At 46.9% G+C, this 21,638-nt stretch overlaps 1 long non-coding RNA gene across 1 annotated transcript; it reads right to left on the bottom strand.

The window, feature by feature from the left end:
- Window positions 1–1,851: 1,851 nt before the first annotated feature.
- On the bottom strand, window positions 1,852–21,205 carry LOC142290266 (uncharacterized). The gene is made up of 3 exons (XR_012750255.1): window positions 21,147–21,205; window positions 2,820–2,948; window positions 1,852–2,347 (listed from the first exon to the last, which is right to left on the bottom strand). It is a non-coding gene; the product is annotated as an uncharacterized LOC142290266 (long non-coding RNA).
- Window positions 21,206–21,638: the final 433 nt, after the last annotated feature.

The raw sequence follows: 21,638 nt of genomic DNA, 5'->3' as shown, positions 1-21,638 counted from the left end.
GCACACCATATCCTCTGTAAAACATGGTGGAGGCAACGTGATGGCATGGGCATGCATGGCTTTCAATGGCACTGGGTCACTTGTGTTTATTGATGACATAACAGCAGACAAGAGTAGCCGGATGAATTCTGAAGTGTACCGGGATATACTTTCAGCCCAGATTCAGCCAAATGCCGCAAAGTTGATCGGACGGCGCTTCATAGTACAGATGGACAATGACCCCAAGCAAACAGCCAAAGCTACCCAGGAGTTCATGAGTGCAAAAAAGTGGAACATTCTGCAATGGCCAAGTCAATCACCAGATCTTAACCCAATTGAGCATGCATTTCACTTGCTCAAATCCAGACTTAAGACGGAAAGACCCACAAACAAGCAAGACCTGAAGGCTGCGGCTGTAAAGGCCTGGCAAAGCATTAAGAAGGAGGAAACCCAGCGTTTGGTGATGTCCATGGGTTCCAGACTTAAGGCAGTGATTGCCTCCAAAGGATTCGCAACAAAATATTGAAAATAAAAATATTTTGTTTGGGTTTGGTTTATTTGTCCAATTACTTTTGACCTCCTAAAATGTGGAGTGTTTGTAAAGAAATGTGTACAATTCCTACAATTTCTATCAGATATTTTTGTTCAAACCTTCAAATTAAACGTTACAATCTGCACTTGAATTCTGTTGTAGAGGTTTCATTTCAAATCCAATGTGGTGGCATGCAGAGCCCAACTCGCGAAAATTGTGTCACTGTCCAAATATTTCTGGACCTAACTGTATGTGTCACTTCATGAGCTCTAACTCTAAATATCAATGTACTCTCCTCCTGTATGTAATACTGTTACTAAAACCTTTCCTTCATTATTCCAGATGATAATAAGCTCTTTATAATCCTAAGCAAATGCTCACTGTATGTGACCTTATTCACCTACTGCAAATTTAAGGTAATGATTAACAGGGGATCCACTATGTGGGTATGCAATATACCATGCTTTATCTTACTGATCGCAGACTTCCTCATCTTTTAGGGACCACGAGTCATTAAACTCTCCCAATCTCATAGGACAAACTGCAAGAGTAATCTATTTGCTAATACGAGCAAGGTAACTTGCTCCCCTCCCCCGTAGTGTTAACCCTATACAGAGATACTATCCCCTTATAACCATACCCTTTATCTGCAGGGCTTATATTCTGCGACTACTATAATCATTTTATCCTGGGTGGATTTCCTCACTTTCTTTGCACCCAAAAAACCTCTAAAAAAGGAGAAAAAAATTCCCCTTGTGAAACTAGCTCATCTATGAATGGAGGTATGCTAATCTTTCATATATTGTCATATCTTGCCTTTCAAGTTTTTACTATTTTCATCTTCTGCTACGTCTTGAGAGTTATTTCAACTACCAATATGTTATTACTGGTCTTATCCTTAAATTTATTATGACATGATTGTTCATGTAACTGTGTACATATGTATATGATCTGTAAATATGCCTTTTTCTTGTGATATATGTAAATAGTGATTACTTTTTTCTTTACCCTTTTCCAGTGTGACTTGGTATGAAGAAGGCCTAGGTTTGGGCCGAAACGTCCCTTAGTCCCTCCCACCTACATTGTTCATAAATAAATACACTTATTTTTGCACGATAAAAACTAATCTGTTGATTTTCTTTTACCTCTACCTCATGCTGATGAGAGTGCAGTGTTTTGAATTAGAATTCTATAGTTTGGACCTTGGTCCCCTCACTAGCACCTCAAAACCACCTTTATAGTGACAGTGTTCACACCATATATACCTTTTACAGATCCCAGGACTGACAGTGGGCAGGGGAAGCACTAAATATGTATGAGGGTTAATAAGCAGACCCACAAGAAGTAATATAGCTGCACAGGAAACTCGATAAGTATAACTGTCCTGCTCTAATCCCCCTAGCCCTCTCTGCCATAATTTTTCAGCACAATGTTCGTGAACTATAGACTTATATTGTGTTCGGCGTCTGGGCAGATGTTCAGGTTCAAGTCCAATCCCAAACTGGATTTTTTTTTTTTAAACGTCCGGCAGGACCTGCTGAAGCTGAACATCAGCGGGTTTGCCCATCTCTACAAGGAGCTCTATTTTTGCTTCATCGACTACAGAAAAGCCTTTGATTGTGTTGATCACTAGAAACTTTAGAATACCATGAAGGATATGAGTGTGCTGAATCATCTCATCAGCCCCATTAGGAACCTTTACATCAGCCAAAAAGTAACAGTCCAAATGGAACATGATGACATGGCATGGTTCAAAGTGGAGTGTCAGACAAGGGTGCATCCTGCCACCATTTCTCTTCAATTTACATGCAGAAGCTATTTTCAAGGCTGGACATGCTGAAAAAGAAAAAGAATATAAATTGCAGGACCAATCATCAACAATCTTAAATATGCAGACAGTACAACATTGATAGCAACAAGCATAGTTGGCATGAAGGACTTATTATGGAGTGTCAGTATGGAAAGCTCAATCATGGGACTCCTACTCAGTACAAAGAAGAGAAAGATATTGACTACTGGTAGGTATTACCAGGGCACATTTGAGAAGGATGGCGATGGACTGGAAGTTGTAAAGGACTTCAACCTACTTGGATCAATGATCACTCAAGATGCAGTGACGAGATCGGAAGTCAGTAAAAGAAAAGCTATGGGCAAATCAACAATGAAGTCACTGGGCAAAGTCCTCAAATTGAGGAACATTTAACTGGTGACAAAGACATGGCTTGTAAATGGTCTGGTCTTTTCCGTACTTCATATATGGCTGTGAAATCTTGACAATAAAGAAAGAAGACAGAAGACAAGTTAATACCTGCTATATGTGGTACTGGAGAAGGATGTTATCAATACCATGGATGGCAAGAAGAACAAACAAATCAATTTTGGAACAAATCAAGTCTGACATCTCACTCGAAGGAAGGATCACCAAGATACGACTTGCCTATATTTGGAAACATCATGTAAAGAGAGCAATCACTGGAGAAGGACATAATGGTTGGAAGAATAAAACGAAAAAGGAACACCAGCAAACCGATGGCTTCATACAATCAAGAAAATAGCAGAGAAGACCCTGGTGGACCTATCTAAGCTTGCACATGATCAATCCTCCTACAGAGTGTTCATCCATCAAGTCGCTATGGCTTGAGATCAAGCTGAAGGCCATTAAAAGAAAAAACCCTTAATTAACATGTACAAATATAGTGTATTAGTATTTGTGTTAATTTGCTTAACTAATTAAACAAACAAAGTTTTGTTCTTTACTTTATTATAATAACAGCTGTTTGTGGCTATAGTTTGATTTGACAGATTCACTTTAGTATTTCTAAATTAATCCACAAATAATTAATGCTACTTTATGCTCATCAATGAAAGTATTATCTATGGTGTAAGGGAGGAAATGCCATTTTCTCCATAGTCACGATATATCTCTAGTCATATGTTTCTCTAGATAGAAATGATTATACATAAGAACATCATAGATATGTAGTATGTTCCAAATCACTATTCGGGTAATATGAGCATCATTATTTCAGCCTAATGATTCTTCCTGTTATTCTCTATGTTCACATTCAGGATGTATCTCAAAGTATACATGCTTTAAAAGCTAGAATACCTATTGAACAAAAAAAAAAATAAAAATTGTGCGATATGTAATATATATATATATATAATATATATATGTGTATATATATATGTATATATATGTGTATATATATATATATATATATATATATATATATACACACATGCACACATATATATATATATATATATATATATATATATATACTAGAAGGTGGCCCGATTCTACGCATCGGGTATTCTAGAATTTACGTATTGTGTAGTTCATGTATGATTTTTGTTATATATATATATATAGAGAGAGATGTTGTTGTCTGTAGTTACCAAGTGTTTGTGTAGGGCGCTGTACATGTTCTGGGTGTTGTCTGGGTGTGACGGGGGGTGAGAGCGGTGTTGTATGTGTGTTGCGTGTGTTGCGTTGTTTGTGGAGCGCTGTGTGTCTGTAGCGTTGTGTGTGTGTTGCGCGGTTTGTGTGTGTGTGGTGTGTTTTGGGGGGAGGTATGTTTTGTGCAATGTGTGTGTTGTGCGGTATGTGCGTATATTTGTGTGTGCCGCGGTGTTTGTGTGTTGGGTGTTGTGTGTGTGCAGCGTTGTCTGTGTGTGTGGGTGTCTGTGTAGGGCAGTTGTTTGTGGTTCCCAGTGTGTGTGTGTGTGTGTGTGGTGTGTTGTGCAGTGCGCGCGCGTGTGTGTGTGTATCAGCCTCTCTTCTCTCAGCCTACCTCTCCCAGCCTCCCTCCTCCCAGCCTCCCTCAGCATCAGCCTCCCTCTCCCAGCCTCCCCAGCATCAGCCTCCGCCAGCATCAGCCTCTCTCCTTCCAGCCTCCTCCAGCATCAGCCTCCCTCTCCCAGCCTTCCCCAGGATCAGCCTCTCTCCTCCCAGCCTCCGTCCTCCCAGCCTTCCCCAGCATCAGCTTTCCCCTCCCAGCCTCCCTCAGCATCAGCCTTCCCCAGCATCAGCCTCCCGTTCCCAGCCTTCCCCAGGATCAGCCTCTCTCCTCCCAGCCTCCTTCCTCCCAGCCTTCCCCAGCATCAGCTTTCCCCTCCCAGCCTCCCTCAGCATCAGCCTCCCTCAGCATCAGCCTCCCGTTCCCAGCCTTCCCCAGGATCAGCCTCTCTCCTCCCAGCCTCCTTCCTCCCAGCCTCCCTCAGCATCAGCCTTCCCCTCCCAGTCTCCCCCAGCATCAGCCTCCCCAAGCATCAGCCTCCACCAGCATTAGCCTCTCTCCTTCCAGCCTCCTCCAGCATCAGCCTCCCTCTCCCAGCCTTCCCCAGGATCAGCCTCTCTCCTCCCAGCCTCCGTCCTCCCAGCCTTCCCCAGCATCAGCTTTCCCCTCCCAGCCTCCCTCAGCATCAGCCTTCCCCAGCATCAGCCTCCCGTTCCCAGCCTTCCCCAGGATCAGCCTCTCTCCTCCCAGCCTCCGTCCTCCCAGCCTTCCCCAGCATCAGCTTTCCCCTCCCAGCCTCCCTCAGCATCAGCCTCCCTCAGCATCAGCCTCCCGTTCCCAGCCTTCCCCAGGATCAGCCTCTCTCCTCCCAGCCTCCTTCCTCCCAGCCTCCCTCAGCATCAGCCTTCCCCTCCCAGTCTCCCCCAGCATCAGCCTCCCCAAGCATCAGCCTCCACCAGCATTAGCCTCTCTCCTTCCAGCCTCCCCCAGCATCAGCCTCCCCAAGCATCAGCCTCCACCAGCATCAGCCTCCCTCGTCCCAGCCTCCCCCTCCCAGCCTCCCCCAGCATCAGCCTCTCTCCTCCCAGCCTTCCCCATGATCAGCCTCTCTGCTCCCAGCCTCCTCCAGCACGCCGTGCTCCTCTGCCGACACTCACACACCCGATCGCATCCACTCACACACACCCGATCGCATCCACTCACACACACCCGATCGCATCCACTCACACACACCCGATCGCATCCACTCACACACACCCGATCGCATACACTCACACACACAGACACTGACGATATCGCACATACGCGCTTATACTCACAACATCCGGGGATATCACATGCTTCTGGCCATGTGATCCTCCGGCATTTCCTGGAAGATCACAACAGCACAGTATCGAGGCCGAGAAGCAAGCGATATCCCAGGATGTTGTGAGTATTTGGATGCGATGTGATGTGTGAGGTGTGTGTGAGTGTGATCTGATTTGTGTGTGTATGTGTGTGTGTGTGTGCTGTTATGTGTCTGTATTTCCCGCAGCTGCAGGACCTTGATGTGTGGATGCGATGTGATGTGTGTGTGAGGTGTGTATGAGAGTGAGTGTGAGCCGGTGTACACTGGTAACTATGATACACATCGGGTAACTAAGGGACCTTAGTTACCCAATGTGTATAATGGTTACCAGCTTTCACGGCCTCCGTGAAGATCCCAGCATCGCAAGGTTATGTGTGGCGCTGCCGGGATCCTGACGGAGCCGGTGTAGAAGCAAGAGATATCCCAGCATGTTGTGATGTGTGAGGTGTGTGTGAGAGTGAGTGTGAGAGTGAGTGTGATGTGATGTGTGTGTGTACTCACCTGGGAATCGGGGCTCCGTGTCAGTTGGGCCAGAGCGAGCGTGGATTGCGTGAGGGGGGCGGGGCCTGCAGAGAGCCGGGGCGAGAGGCCAATCCGTGTGGGGGGGCGGGGCCATGGCGAGCCCAGCGGCCAATCAGCTTTGTGTCACCGTAAGGACACAATTTCGGAGCATGACAGACAGACAGACAGACAGACAGACAGAATAAGGCAATTATATATATAGATATATATATATACACACACACATATATATGTATATATATATATATATATATATATATATATATATAGAGAGAGAGAGAGAGCGAGAGATAGAGATATATATATATATATATATATATATACACACACACACACACACACACATATATATATATACACACATATATATATATACATATATATATACACACGCACACATACATATACATATACACACACACACACATATATATTATATATATATATATATATATATATATATATATATTGTGACGATGCACATCGTAATCTAGGGGTTTCACTCACTTTTCCTGCGGTGCGAGGTAGCACAGGAACACACAGTAACATTAAAAGTCCAAATGGTTTATTATATCCTTCATAAACCGCAGCTCAAAAACATAGCACATTAGTAACTGACTCGGTCAGTATACACGCATGGCTTTTCCAGCAGTTACCTTCAGCACAGATTTCCACCAGCCTCTCAGGAGCTTGAGCAGGGCTCCCACGGATCCTTATCAAGGCTGCCTCTCTGGGACCACCAACCGGGAACTGTGCCTTGCTCTCAACCACAGATGCTGTGGATAGTCCAGATCCCCAGGAGAACTCGAGCTCCCTAAGCACAGAGCGACCCTAGGTTCCATACACCTGGCCTCTTAGCCAGTGAAATCAGGCGAAATTGCGGCCGACTCTAATTCACATGGACTCCTTACAGGGTGCCTCTAGGAAGTGAAGTCCTTCCAAGCACCCAGAGACCATGTGACCAAACAAACAGTCTCTTAAATCAGACCAGACACACCCACAGGTGGAGGTATGTGATTCTTTAGACCTGTCCATCACATTGGCCATTGTTAAAGGGAACCTGACCCTTAAATACAATACCCAAATCTTGTGAAACTACAGGTCCCATTGTAACATTTTCAGTTTAATATTGCAGGGGACCCTCCCCACTGCGACACATTCAACCATTTACAATACTGGTGGTAGCTACCTCACAATATATATTTTTTAAGAATTAAGAATGCAAAGAAAAGCAAAGTGTTGCTAGTTTATTTTTATCACTTAACAAATACATTATTTTTTTTTCACACAGTTTATGATGACAGGGAGGTTGTTCCAAACATTTTTGAGAAGTAACCACAGATCTGTGGATATAGCCTTGTGAAAATACATCTGTCTCTTTATGTACCATATTTTTCGCTTTATAAGACGCACCTGATTATAAGACGCACCCCCAAATTTGGTGAAGTAAAAGAGAATTATTTTTTTTTAATGTTAAATGGGGTCCATCTTATAATGCCAGTGTCCGTCTACAAATCATATAGGGTATATGTCCCTCATAGCCCCCCATCCTAAAATTAGCCACCCTTAATCTGGATATGGCCCCCTTATATTGAATATAACCCCCTTGTGCTGGGACACGTCCCCCTGTGCTGCCCATGGCCCCTATAGATGGTACACCTCCCCTGTTTGATATGGCCCCCATGTGTGCTGCCCATGGCCACTATAGATGACACATCTCCCCTGTGTTAGATATGGCCCCCATGTGTGCTGCCCATGGCCACTATAGATGACACATCTCCCCTGTGTTTGATATGCCCCCCATGCTGCTGCCCATGGCCACTATAGATGACACATCTCCCCTGTTATATATGGCCCCCATACTGCTGCCCATGGCCACTATAGATGGCACATCTCCCCTGTGTTAGATATGCCCCCAGGCTGCTGCCCATAATAAAATAAAACACTCTTTCCTTACCTTCTCAGCGCTGTCCCTCCTCGCAGTTGAGCTCTGGCTTCCTTACTTCCTCGTTGTTGCTGCCGGTCATGTGATCGGCACGGCAGAGTGATATCATCTCTGCATGCCTGATCACAGACAGCAGCAGCAGGAGACCGGAGATCAGCGCTGGAGGTAAGTAAAGCTTTTTTTATTTTACTATGGGCAGCAGCACGGGGGCCATATCTAACACAGGGGGGATCATGTGCGAACAAAGGAGGGCGCAGGCAGATATAATATGCCCCGCTGCCCCAGCCCCTCAGCGTGATGCAGTTTCAGCACCACACTGCTGGACAGCGGCTGTGCATATTATATGAGCGGGAGCAGGAGATCAAACGCTTCAGCTCGCGGCTGTAACCTGCCCCCAGCACCGCTCCAGATCGGACCATGCAGTAATTATATATAAAATATATATATATACATATACAGTTAGGTCCAGAAATATTTGGACAGTGACACAAGTTTTCTTATTTTAGCTGTTTACAAAAACATGTTCAGAAATACAATTATATATATAATATGGGCTGAAAGTGCACACTCCCAGCTGCAATATGAGAGTTTTCACATCCAAATCGGAGACAGGGTTTAGGAATCATAGCTCTGTAATGCATAGCCTCCTCTTTTTAAAGGGACCAAAAGTAATTGGACAAGGGACTCTAAGGGCTGCAATTAACTCTGAAGGTGTCTCCCTCGTTAACCTGTAATCAATGAAGTAGTTAAAAGGTCTGGGGTTGATTACAGGTGTGTGGTTTTGCATTTGGAAGCTGTTGCTGTGACCAGACAACATGCGGTCTAAGGAACTCTCAATTGAGGTGAAGCAGAACATCCTGAGGCTGAAAAAAAAGAAAAAATCCATCAGAGAGATAGCAGACATGCTTGGAGTAGCAAAATCAACAGTCGGGTACATTCTGAGAAAAAAGGAATTGACTGGTGAGCTTGGGAACTCAAAAAGGCCTGGGCGTCCACGGAGGACAACAGTGGTGGATGATCGCCGCATACTTTCTTTGGTGAAGAAGAACCCGTTCACAACATCAACTGAAGTCCAGAACACTCTCAGTGAAGTAGGTGTATCTGTCTCTAAGTCAACAGTAAAGAGAAGACTCCATGAAAGTAAATACAAAGGGTTCACATCTAGATGCAAACCATTCATCAATTCCAAAAATAGACAGGCCAGAGTTAAATTTGCTGAAAAACACCTCATGAAGCCAGCTCAGTTCTGGAAAAGTATTCTATGGACAGATGAGACAAAGATCAACCTGTACCAGAATGATGGGAAGAAAAAAGTTTGGAGAAGAAAGGGAACGGCACATGATCCAAGGCACGCCACATCCTCTGTAAAACATGGTGGAGGCAACGTGATGGCATGGGCATGCATGGCTTTCAATGGCACTGGGTCACTTGTGTTTATTGATGACATAACAGCAGACAATTGTAGCCGGATGAATTCTGAAGTGTACCGGGATATACTTTCAGCCCAGATTCAGCCAAATGCCGCAAAGTTGATCGGACGGCGCTTCATAGTACAGATGGACAATGACCCCAAGCATACAGCCAAAGCTACCCAGGAGTTCATGAGTGCAAAAAAGTGGAACATTCTGCAATGGCCAAGTCAATCACCAGATCTTAACCTAATTGAGCATGCATTTCACTTGCTCAAATCCAGACTTAAGACGGAAAGACCCACAAACAAGCAAGACCTGAAGGCTGCGGCTGTAAAGGCCTGGCAAAGCATTAAGAAGGAGGAAACCCAGCGTTTGGTGATGTCCATGGGTTCCAGACTTAAGGCAGTGATTGCCTCCAAAGGATTCGCAACAAAATATTGAAAATAAAAATATTTTGTTTGGGTTTGGTTTATTTGTCCAATTACTTTTGACCTCCTAAAATGTGGAGTGTTTGAAACGAAATGTGTACAATTTCTACAATTTCTATCAGATATTTTTGTTCAAACCTTCAAATTAAACGTTACCATCTGCACTTGAATTCTGTTGTAGAGGTTTCATTTCAAATCCAATGTGGTGGCATGCAGAGCCCAACTCGCGAAAATTGTGTCACTGTCCAAATATTTCTGGACCTAACTGTATATGTACCCTCCCCCGTATATTCGGTTTATAAGACGCACCCCTACTTTCCCCCAAAATTTGGGGGAACAAAATTGCGTCTTATAAAGCGAAAAATACGGTAATCCCGGACAGACTAGAGGATGCTAAATGTAGGGCTATATGGGGGCTATTACGTGACTTCCAGTTGCAGATAATGGCAAAAGATAGTTTTGAAATATCTGTTGTAAAGCAATTCAGTTTGTTTGCGAAAGGGCTGGAGAGGGGTCCAATAATGAGTATCTGCAGGAAACAATCAAGCACGGTGGAGTCTCATTGCAAGTTTGGTGCTGCATTTCAGCAAGTGGAGTTAGGGATTTGGTTAGGAATAATTGTGTCCACAATGCTGTAAAATATATGCAGGTACTTATTTATCATGCAATGCCATCCAAGAGGCATCTGATAAGTACCAAATTTATTGCTGCAGGAAAGATATACTAAACATACAGCCAACGTCAATAAGAACCATCTTCAGAGTAAACAAGAACATGGAGATCTAGAAGAGATGATATGGCCATCACAGAGCTATAATGGCAATATCATTGAGTCCGTTTGGGATCGATCACACGATCAAACAAAAGGAAGGTGCAAGCCTACATTGACAGATCTGTAGTTCTCCAAAATGTTTGAAACAACAACAAAATGTTTCTTCCTTTATTTCTTTCAGTGTATTAGGCCCCTTTCACACGTCAGTGATTCTGGTACGTTTGTGCTTTTTTTTAAACGTACCAGAATCACGGACATACGCAGACCCATTCTAATGAATGGCTCTGCTCACACGTCAGTGATTTTTCACTGCACGTGTCTCCGTGCAGCGTACCCGCGTGTGCGTGATTGCCGCACGGAGACATGTCCATTTTTTTCTGGCATCACTGATGTTCCACGGACCACGCAGTGGTGTGATCCGTGAAACACGTGCCAGAAAAAAAAGTGCTTTTAAAATAAAAAAACATTTGAACTCACCCGGCGTCCAGCGATGTCCTCTGCAGCCCGTTCTCCCTGCTGCTTCTGAGCCGGCTCATTATTGTCGCGCATATTCATATTCCGGATTGCTCTTAGACAACCCACGTGTGCCGTGAATCACGGCACACGCAGGGACATGTGCGTGTTTTACACGCCAGTGAAAAACGTCACTGTTTTTCATTGACGTGTGAAACGGGCCTAAATCTTTCTTTATGTAGTCTACTTTCAGTTATGTCCATCTGACTTCTCCAGGAAACCATTCTAGAGTTTGGGCCTGGTACTAACAACTTGGGAACAGAGGTGACCTTTTACCCGTTCCCGACTGGAGTCCTACCCATACGCTCTGTTCTTGTTTTCGCCCTGAAAGTCAGATCACAGCTGCCACAGACACACTTTCTTCAGCTTAAGGCTACATGCGCACGCTGCTTCTTTTTCGTGTTCACAAACTGCAGCCAAAACTGCACCTTGCCAGAGAGAGCCTGGAAATGTCCCAAAAAATGTAGGTGCTTTTTTGGTGCATGTTTGGCTGCAGTTTTGTCAACAATTGTTTCATGTATTTTTCAGTTCAAACAAGCCCATAATGCTTGTCTTGATCCGGCAAAATTTGCTTGTCCGGCGGCCGGATGGAACGTTGAGGGGAACGTTTTTGTACCCGGCAAAAATACGGATCTGGTGGGGTGTTTTATAATGATAGCCTATGGACGCCAGATCATATGCCGGAAGCTGGCGCCGGTTTCGTTTTTGGGCATGCCGAGACTGTGTGTAAATAGTCTCTCTGTCGGTCAGTCTCTCCCTCCCTCCCTCCTTTATACTCATCAATCACGGGCGCGGCGCTGCACGGTTGTCACACTGCTCTGGCGGCTTCTCCTCTTTTGAAAATGCCGTATGCTCATTATGCCATCACATTTTCCCTGCTTCCCCTGCCCACCGGCGCCTATGATTGGTTGCAGTGAGACACGCCCCCCCCTGAGTGACAGGTGTCTCACTGCACCCAATCACAGCAGCCGGTGGGCGTGTCACTATGGCGCATAGAAATAAATAAATAATTTAAAAAACCGGCGTGCGGTCCCCCCCAATTTCAATGCCAGCCAGATAAAGCCATACTGCTGAAGCCTGGTATTCTCAGGATGGGGAGCTCCACGTTATGGGGAGCCCCCCAGCCTAACAATATCAGTCAGCAGCCGCCCAGGATGGCCGCATCCATTAGATGCTGCTGTTCTGGGACAGTACCCGGCTCTTCCCGATTTGCCCTGGTGCGTTGGCAAATCGGGGTAATAAGGAGTTATTGGCAGCCCATAGCTGCCAATAAGTCCTAGATTAATCATGTCAGGCGTCTCCCCGAGATACCTTCCATGATTAATCTGTAAGTTACAGTAAATAAACACACACTTGAATAAATCCTTTATTAGAAATAAAAAACACTAACAAATTCCCTCGTTCTCCCATTTAATAAGCCCGACAAAGCCCTCCATGTCCGGCGTAATCCAGGATGGTCCGGCGTCGCTTCCAGCTCTGCTGCATGGAGGTGACCGGAGCAGCAGCAGACACCGCCGCTCCTGTCAGCTCTACGCAGCAAATGAAGACAGCAGCGCGATCAGCTGATGAGGTCACTGAGGTTACCCGCGGCCACCGCTGAATCCAGCGGTGGCCGCGAGTAACCTCAGTGACAGCTCATCTGATCGCGCGGCTCACCTCATTTGGTGGCTCTGGCAGCTGAAAACATTGATTTTCCCCTCTCGCTGCTGCCGCCGCTGATAGTCACGTCCTCCACATCATCTCCCCTGTGCGTGCACGCTGGGGACAGCGGTACTTCGGGGAACACGTGGAGGACGGGACTATCAGCGGCGGTGGCAGCGAGAGGGGTCCATCATCTCCCCTGTGCGTGCACGCTGGGGACACGGTACTTCGGGGATCACGTGGAGGACGGGACTATCAGCGGCAGCGAGAGGGGGATGGACATTGGCAGCTGAAAACATTGATTTTTCCCCTCTCGCTGCCGCCGCCGCTGATAGTCCCGTCCTCCACATCATCTCCCCTGTGCGTGCACGCTGGGGACAGTGGTACTTCAGGGAACACGTGGAGGACGGGACTATCAGTGGAAATTTTGGAAATATACTTACCAATTCAATCAGCTTCCTTACATTAATCTACATACGTTGATACCAGGTCATGTCTTCTGCTGCACTCCAAAGTACTGCTCCTACACTATTTAGCATGGAACAATGGGGTTTCCACTTGCCTGTTACCTCACTTCCTGACAAATCACCTGCGTTTTTGGTATCAAAAACGCAGGTAAAAGGCAGGTAAAATGCACCACTTTTGATTAGCATGCATTTTTCCTGTGTTTTTGATGCCCTCATTGATTTCAATGGGTGACAAATGTTGACAAAAACGCAGGAAGAATGAACATGCTGCATTTTTTTTGTCACAAACTTTTGACAAAAAAAACGCTGACAAATAAACTGCAATGTGCGCATGACAAATCTGACTTCTCATAGACTTTGCTGGGAAGTCAGATGTCAGAAAGGTCAGCTGACAAAACTGCAGCCAAAAAAGCAGCAAAAAAAGCAGCGTGCGCATGTAGCCTTAGCTATCTGACAGACTTGCACACTTCTACTCGCTATACTGTCCACTAGTACAGTTTTTTAACTACTCCTTCTCGACTGACTAAACTCGGACAGAGTCAGGAGGTATCCCGCAGCTGGCTGCTGTGGGTGATCCATAGAACTTAACTGTTTCCTGTCTAAGTGCTCCTTCACTAGGTAGAACCTATTCTCTTTACCAGGGAGTAGTACTTAACCCGGCCACTTGCTGGCCACACTAAAGGCTGCTTTACACCAGACAATCTATCGTGCGATAGATCGTCGGGGTCACGGTTTTTGTGACGCACATCCGGCATCGCTGGCGATGCCGGCCTGTGTGACACCTCCTAGCGACGCAGTATCGCTCACAAATCGTGAGTCGGGTACTGCTCGCTAGGTTCCATAATATCGTTTAATTTAGTTGACCATCGTTTCCGTGGTAGCACACGCCGCTCCGTGTGACACCACGGGAACGATGAACAGCAGCTCACCTGCCTCCCGCGGCCGCCGCCGGCTCTATGTGGAAGGAAGGAGGTGGGCGGGATGTTTACGTCCCGCTCATCTCCGCCCCTCCGCTTCTATTGGCCGGCGGCCGTGTGACGTCGCTGTGACGCCGAACGTCCCTCCCACTCCAGGAAGTGGACGTTCGCCGCCCACAGCGAGGTCGCACGAGAGATACGGTAAGTATGTGTGACGGGGGTTACTAACTTTGTGCGACACGGGCAGCGATTTGCCCGTGACGCAAAAAGGACGGGGGCGGGTACGATCGATTGTGAAATCGCACAATCGGTCGTACCGTGTAAAGCAGGCTTTACACTTTATGCATAAACACATAGCATACATAAATGCAGTTCACATTATTATGATTCAATGATGATTGGCAGGGGCTGGCTGGCACAATTTAGCCTGGGGGCAATCACAAAGCAGTGGCCCTCAAGTTGCGGCAGCTCGCCATTGGACTGTTCATCTCTGGCCGCTGCTTTAAAGCAGCTTCTACATAGAAACAGCAACAGAACCAAGCCTCCTACATACATATGGGAACAGAACAAGCTTACTGCATACACATAGTACCAGAACAAAGCTTACTACTTAAATATGGTACCATAACTGAGCTTACTATATAGATATGGGAGCAAAACCATGTTTACTACATAGTTACAGTACCATAACCCAGCTAACTACTTGTTGCTTCTCCTATGTTTTCAATGTTAAACATGCACAGCAAACTGATGGTACACGGACTATACACTGATGCCATCTGTGTGCTGTGCGTATTGACCATAGTCATGTGTGCTGCAGGAAAAAAACAGACATCACTATGTGGATCACATGAACACATGGTCTGTGTAAATACACAGACATGCGAGTAACACCATAGGATATAATGAGTATATGCGGTAAAAAAAAACCGGATATAACACGTACCAGAAACATGGACATGTGAAGGAGGCATTAAGGTGATAGTTACGTCATAGTGCAGGAAGGGGTTAATTTACTCGTCTTTTCATGAACACAGAAAGACAAATTAAATTCTCTAACACATATGTGAGCCATTAGGGCCCGTGCCCACCATCAGTGTCAGCAGCGTCTTGGACGCAAAGTGTTTTCACCGAGTCCAAAATGCTGTGTTGTACAGCACACGCACAGTGGATGGATTTATAGAAATCTCCGTCCCCCTTGGCTTCTTTTAGACTCTCCATAAACTGACCTGTGGGGCGAGTTTCTCAGCTGCAGCTTGTGAATTTATTCTAAGAGATGCTAGAGCTCTGAGCAGGAAAATACAGCAAAAATCCACTGTCATTGACCCTGATCGTATACACGGACAGTGCACCTCCGCTAGAGAAAGTACCCTGCGTCCAGACCGTGAGGAAGCCTGACAGTGGGCACTCACCCTTAAAGATAAGATATAAATGTTTCACACATACACCACAACACTATAAGGGTATGTGGCCACGGTCCAGACATGCTGCGTCCTGGAGGCAGTATGTCCTCTCCTGCCGGGCCGCGAGTACTCTCCGAAGGGACTGCAGCTGCTTGTGCCCACAGTCAGGGTTCAGGCCACTGCGGTCGTTTTCCTTTTCTCTCTGCGGAAAACACTCGCATCTCCGCAGCAATAAAGTGACACGCTGTGGCTCGGGGATCCACGCCACAGGTCAGCTTTTGCTGTGGGACGAGCAGTACATGCGCAGTGGGCATGGGATTTTTAGAAATCCATCCACCGTGCTTGTACTGTACAACACAGCGTTTTGGATGCAGCGAAAACACTCTACATCGAAAACACTGAACCCTGATCATGGTCACGTACCCTTACATACACACATCATACACACATACATAGAACCCCACAAACACGGACATGCAAACATACAGTACAGACACGTACACCCACACGGCGTACAGGCACGTACACAGATTTATTCACATTAAGCAGATACATATTTGAAGACAATCACAAACATATAAACATACACACACATAAATAGACACAATCTTATACACACAGACTGGTGGGCTTTTACTTTTGATGATTGAGGACAACACTTCTCTTGCCTCCTGTGTGGCCCACAGACTTGTTTGATGCTCCTCTTCGGTGGGGAGGCAGCGCACGCTGCATGACGCAGGACCAGGATTTTCAGGGCCCCATACTAGCAAAATTTTCAGGCCCCTTTGAGACTCTCCCCAGGCTCCACCCCAGCTCCGCCTCCACCACTCAAGCCTTCCATAGTACCAACGCCATTCTTGGCAAAACTCCACTTCTGCAAACCGTCCTCACAAACCAAACATTACCCGCTGGTCGGCTCAGCTATGCAGCACAGTCGTCATTTTGACAGCCTGAAAAAAGCATGCACCATGTTTTTGGGTTATCAAAATGACAAGCCCCAGACAGAATCTTCAGCCATATGTGTGTATAGCTAATATATAAAACTCAGTGTGTGTGTGTGTGTGTGTGTGTGTGTGTGTGTGTGTACACTAAAGGAATTTGCACAGTCGCAGTTACAATCACAAAATTTTGCACGGACGCCTCATGTGACTAAGGGAATGTCATAGACTATGTTTTGACGGGAAAATGTAACCCCGCGCTTTACAGTTACTCTCCAAAATCCTGCCTCCATTAAACTGAATGGAGGTGGGAGCAGCAACAGGCTATAAATAGCAACTGTCAGTGGTTGCTATAGGAACAAAATAAACTGTTAGTATAAGAAACTTATGTGTGAGATAATAAGATGTCAGTGAGGAGACGGATAGACAGAGACAGGCCGGGAAAGAGACAGGCCGGGAAAGAGACAGGCCGGGAAAGAGACAGGCCGAGAGATAGAAACAGACAGACAGCGACACACAGACTGGGGGAGAGACAGTTACTATCCCGGGCAACGCCCGGGTACTACAGCTAATGTATGTACATATATATAAAAATAATGTATATATATATATATATATATATATATATATATATATATATATATATATATATATATATACAGCCAGCAGACTCTAGATAGATAGAGATTTTATATATATATATATATATATATATATATATATATATATATATATATATATACAGTTAGGTCCAGAAATATTTGGACAGTGACACAATTTTCGCGAGTTGGGCTCTGCATGCCACCACATTGGATTTGAAATGAAACCTCTACAACAGAATTCAAGTGCAGATTGTAACGTTTAATTTGAAGGTTTGAACAAAAATATCTGATAGAAATTGTAGGAATTGTACACATTTCTTTACAAACACTCCACATTTTAGGAGGTCAAAAGTAATTGGACAAATAAACCAAACCCAAACAAAATATTTTTATTTTCAATATTTTGTTGCGAATCCTTTGGAGGCAATCACTGCCTTAAGTCTGGAACCCATGGACATCACCAAACGCTGGGTTTCCTCCTTCTTAATGCTTTGCCAGGCCTTTACAGCCGCAGCCTTCAGGTCTTGCTTGTTTGTGGGTCTTTCCGTTTTAAGTCTGGATTTGAGCAAGTGAAATGCATGCTCAATTGGGTTAAGATCTGATGATTGACTTGGCCATTGCAGAATGTTCCACTTTTTTGCACTCATGAACTCCTGGGTAGCTTTGGCTGTATGCTTGGGGTCATTGTCCATCTGTACTATGAAGCGCCGTCCGATCAACTTTGTGGCATTTGGCTGAAAGTATATCCCGGTACACTTCAGAATTCATCCGGCTACTCTTGTCTGCTGTTATGTCATCAATAAACACAAGTAACAAAGTGCCATTGAAAGCCATGCATGCCCATGCCATCACGTTGCCTCCACCATGTTTTACAGAGGATGTGGTGTGCCTTGGATCATGTGTCGTTCCCTTTCCTCTCCAAACTTTTTTCTTCCCATCATTCTGGTACAGGTTGATCTTTGTCTCATCTGTCCATAGAATACTTTTCCAGAACTGAGCTGGCTTCATGAGGTGTTTTTCAGCAAATTTAACTCTGGCCTGTCTATTTTTGGAATTGATAAATGGTTTGCATCTAGATGTGAACCCTTTGTATTTACTTTCATGGAGTCTTCTCTTTACTGTTGACTTAGAGACAGATACACCTACTTCACTGAGAGTGTTCTGGACTTCAGTTGATGTTGTGAACGGGTTCTTCTTCACCAAAGAAAGTATGCGGCGATCATCCACCACTGTTGTCATCCGTGGACGCCCAGGCCTTTTTGAGTTCCCAAGCTCACCAGTCAATTCCTTTTTTCTCAGAATGTACCCGACTGTTGATTTTGCTACTCCAAGCATGTCAGCTATCTCTCTGATGGATTTTTTCTTTTTTTTCAGCCTCAGGATGTTCTGCTTCACCTCAATTGAGAGTTCCTTAGACCGCATGTTGTCTGGTCACAGCAACAGCTTCCAAATGCAAAACCACACACCTGTAATCAACCCCAGACCTTTTAACTACTTCATTGATTACAGGTTAACGAGGGAGACGCCTTCAGAGTTAATTGCAGCCCTTAGAGTCCCTTGTCCAATTACTTTTGGTCCCTTGAAAAAGAGGAGGCTATGCATTACAGAGCTATGATTCCTAAACCCTTTCTCCGATTTGGATGTGAAAACTCTCATATTGCAGCTGGGAGTGTGCACTTTCAGCCCATATTATATATATAATTGTATTTCTGAACATGTTTTTGTAAACAGCTAAAATAACAAAACTTGTGTCACTGTCCAAATATTTCTGGACCTAACTGTATATATATATATATATATATATATATATATATATATATATATATATATATATATATCTAGAGTCTGCTGGCTGCATATACAGTGGGTACGGACGGAAAGTGTTCTTGTTTAATAAATTCGCAAAACTTTCTAAATTTCTGTTTTCTTCTGTCCAGATGAGGGATGGGGAGCAGAGTGTACAACAAGGAGAATAAAAAGAACTTTTTTGAATTTATTAAATGGCTGCAATGAAACAGAGTGAAAAATTTAAAGGGGTCTGAATACTTTCTGTACTCACTGTATATAATATAGAGGCTGGGGGCTGCATATAGTGTATACACAGAACTATACTGTACACACACCCCCACACTAAATACATATAGTATATACAGACATAATGCAGACTGTAGTGTGCTCCTGTATATACAGTATGATGCTGTGTATGAGCCGAGAGACAGACAGGCCCACAGATGCACACTTCTCCGCTCCATGCCCACAGAAGCACACGGCTCAGCTCCATGCCCACAGGCGCACACCGCTCCATGCCCACAGGCGCACACGGCTCCGCTCCATGCCCACAGGCGCACACGGCTCCGCTCCATGCCCACAGGCGCACACGGCTCCGCTCCATGCCCACAGGCGCACACGGCTCCGCTCCATGCCCACAGGCGCACACGGCTCCGCTCCATGCCCACAGGCGCACACGGCTCCGCTCCATGCCCACAGGCGCACACGGCTCCGCTACATGCCCACAGGCGCACACGGCTCCGATCCATGCCCACAGGCGCACACGGCTCCGATCCATGCCCACAGGCGCACACGGCTCCGATCCATGCCCACAGACGCACACGGCTCCGATCCATGCCCACAGACGCACACGGCTCCGATCCATGCCCACAAACGCACACGGCTCCGATCCATGCCCACAGACGCACACGGCTCCGATCCATGCCCACAGACGCACACGGCTCCGATCCATGCCCACAGACGCACACGGCTCCGATCCATGCCCACAGACGCACACGGCTCCGATCCATGCCCACAGACGCACACGGCTCCGATCCATGCCCACAGGCACACACGGCTCCGATCCATGCCCACAGGCACACACGGCTCCGATCCATGCCCACAGGCACACACGGCTCCGATCCATGCCCACAGGCGCACACGGCTCCGATCCATGCCCACAGGCGCACACGGCTCCGATCCATGCCCACAGGCACACACGGCTCCGATCCATGCCCACAGGCGCACACGGCTCCGATCCATGCCCACAGGCGCACACGGCTCCGATCCATGCCCACAGGCGCACACGGCTCCGATCCATGCCCACAGGCGCACACGGCTCCGATCCATGCCCACAGGCGCACACGGCTCCGATCCATGCCCACAGGCGCACACGGCTCCGATCCATGCCCACAGGCGCACACGGCTCCGATCCATGCCCACAGGCGCACACGGCTCCGATCCATGCCCACAGGCACACACGGCTCCGATCCATGCCCACAGGCGCACACGGCTCCGATCCATGCCCACAGGCGCACACGGCTCCGATCCATGCCCACAGGCGCACACGGCTCCGATCCATGCCCACAGGCGCACACGGCTCCGATCCATGCCCACAGGCGCACACGGCTCCGATCCATGCCCACAGGCGCACACGGCTCCGATCCATGCCCACAGGCGCACACGGCTCCGATCCATGCCCACAGGCGCACAAGGCTCCGATCCATGCCCACAGGCGCACACGGCTCCGATCCATGCCCACAGGCGCACAAGGCTCCAATCCATGCCCACAGGCGCACAAGGCTCCAATCCATGCCCACAGGCGCACACGGCTCCGATCCATGCCCACAGGCGCACACGGCTCCGATCCATGCCCACAGGCGCACACGGCTCCGATCCATGCCCACAGGCGCACACGGCTCCGATCCATGCCCACAGGCGCACACGGCTCCGATCCATGCCCACAGGCGCACAAGGCTCCGATCCATGCCCACAGGCGCACAAGGCTCCGATCCATGCCCACAGGCGCACAAGGCTTTGCTTTATTCAAATAGACACACACAGCTTACATGCAAATATACAAACACATTGCCCTACTGCATGCACCTACATACACAGCTCGAGTCTAATACATGCACCTATTAAATACAACTGTTAAAATTTACTGCACATATAAACACAGCATTACAAGCACATTTACTTACAAACACACATTACCTCATGTTGCCGTTCCTGATCAGTGCAGACCAGGAGATGAGACGCTGGGAGCTGCATGGAGGCTGCAGCAGCTACAGGACCTGCCGGGTCATGTGATCAGGCACATGACCTGATGTAAGTAATTTCAGGACCTTTCTCCTGCTGCCGCTCCAACAGCCTCCGTTCATCTCCCGGTAGCTTCCTCCCCTGCACCGATCACATCGTTTAGTGCAGAGCAGCAGGGGGAGGGCAGCTTTCGGTGAGCGGCCGGTTCTCGCGGCCGTGTCTCCTGTACTATAATGCCGCCGGCTGACACTGTCTACGCCTGTAATGTGTCATGGTCGGCCCGCGGCATCACAGTACAGGAGACACGGCCGTGCGCAGTTCACTGTGCGCGGCCATGTGTGTGTTATAATGACATTATGCAGCAGGCGGCCGGCCCTGTATAGCGGTTGGGAGGGCGGCCCGGGGGGCAATTGCCCGCCTGGGCCAGCCCGCCCCTGATGATTGGTG

Source organism: Anomaloglossus baeobatrachus, chromosome 2 (genome assembly GCF_048569485.1).
Source record: "Anomaloglossus baeobatrachus isolate aAnoBae1 chromosome 2, aAnoBae1.hap1, whole genome shotgun sequence".
Lineage (NCBI taxonomy): Eukaryota > Metazoa > Chordata > Amphibia > Anura > Aromobatidae > Anomaloglossus > Anomaloglossus baeobatrachus.
This window is presented reverse-complemented; position numbering and strand designations above follow the sequence as displayed.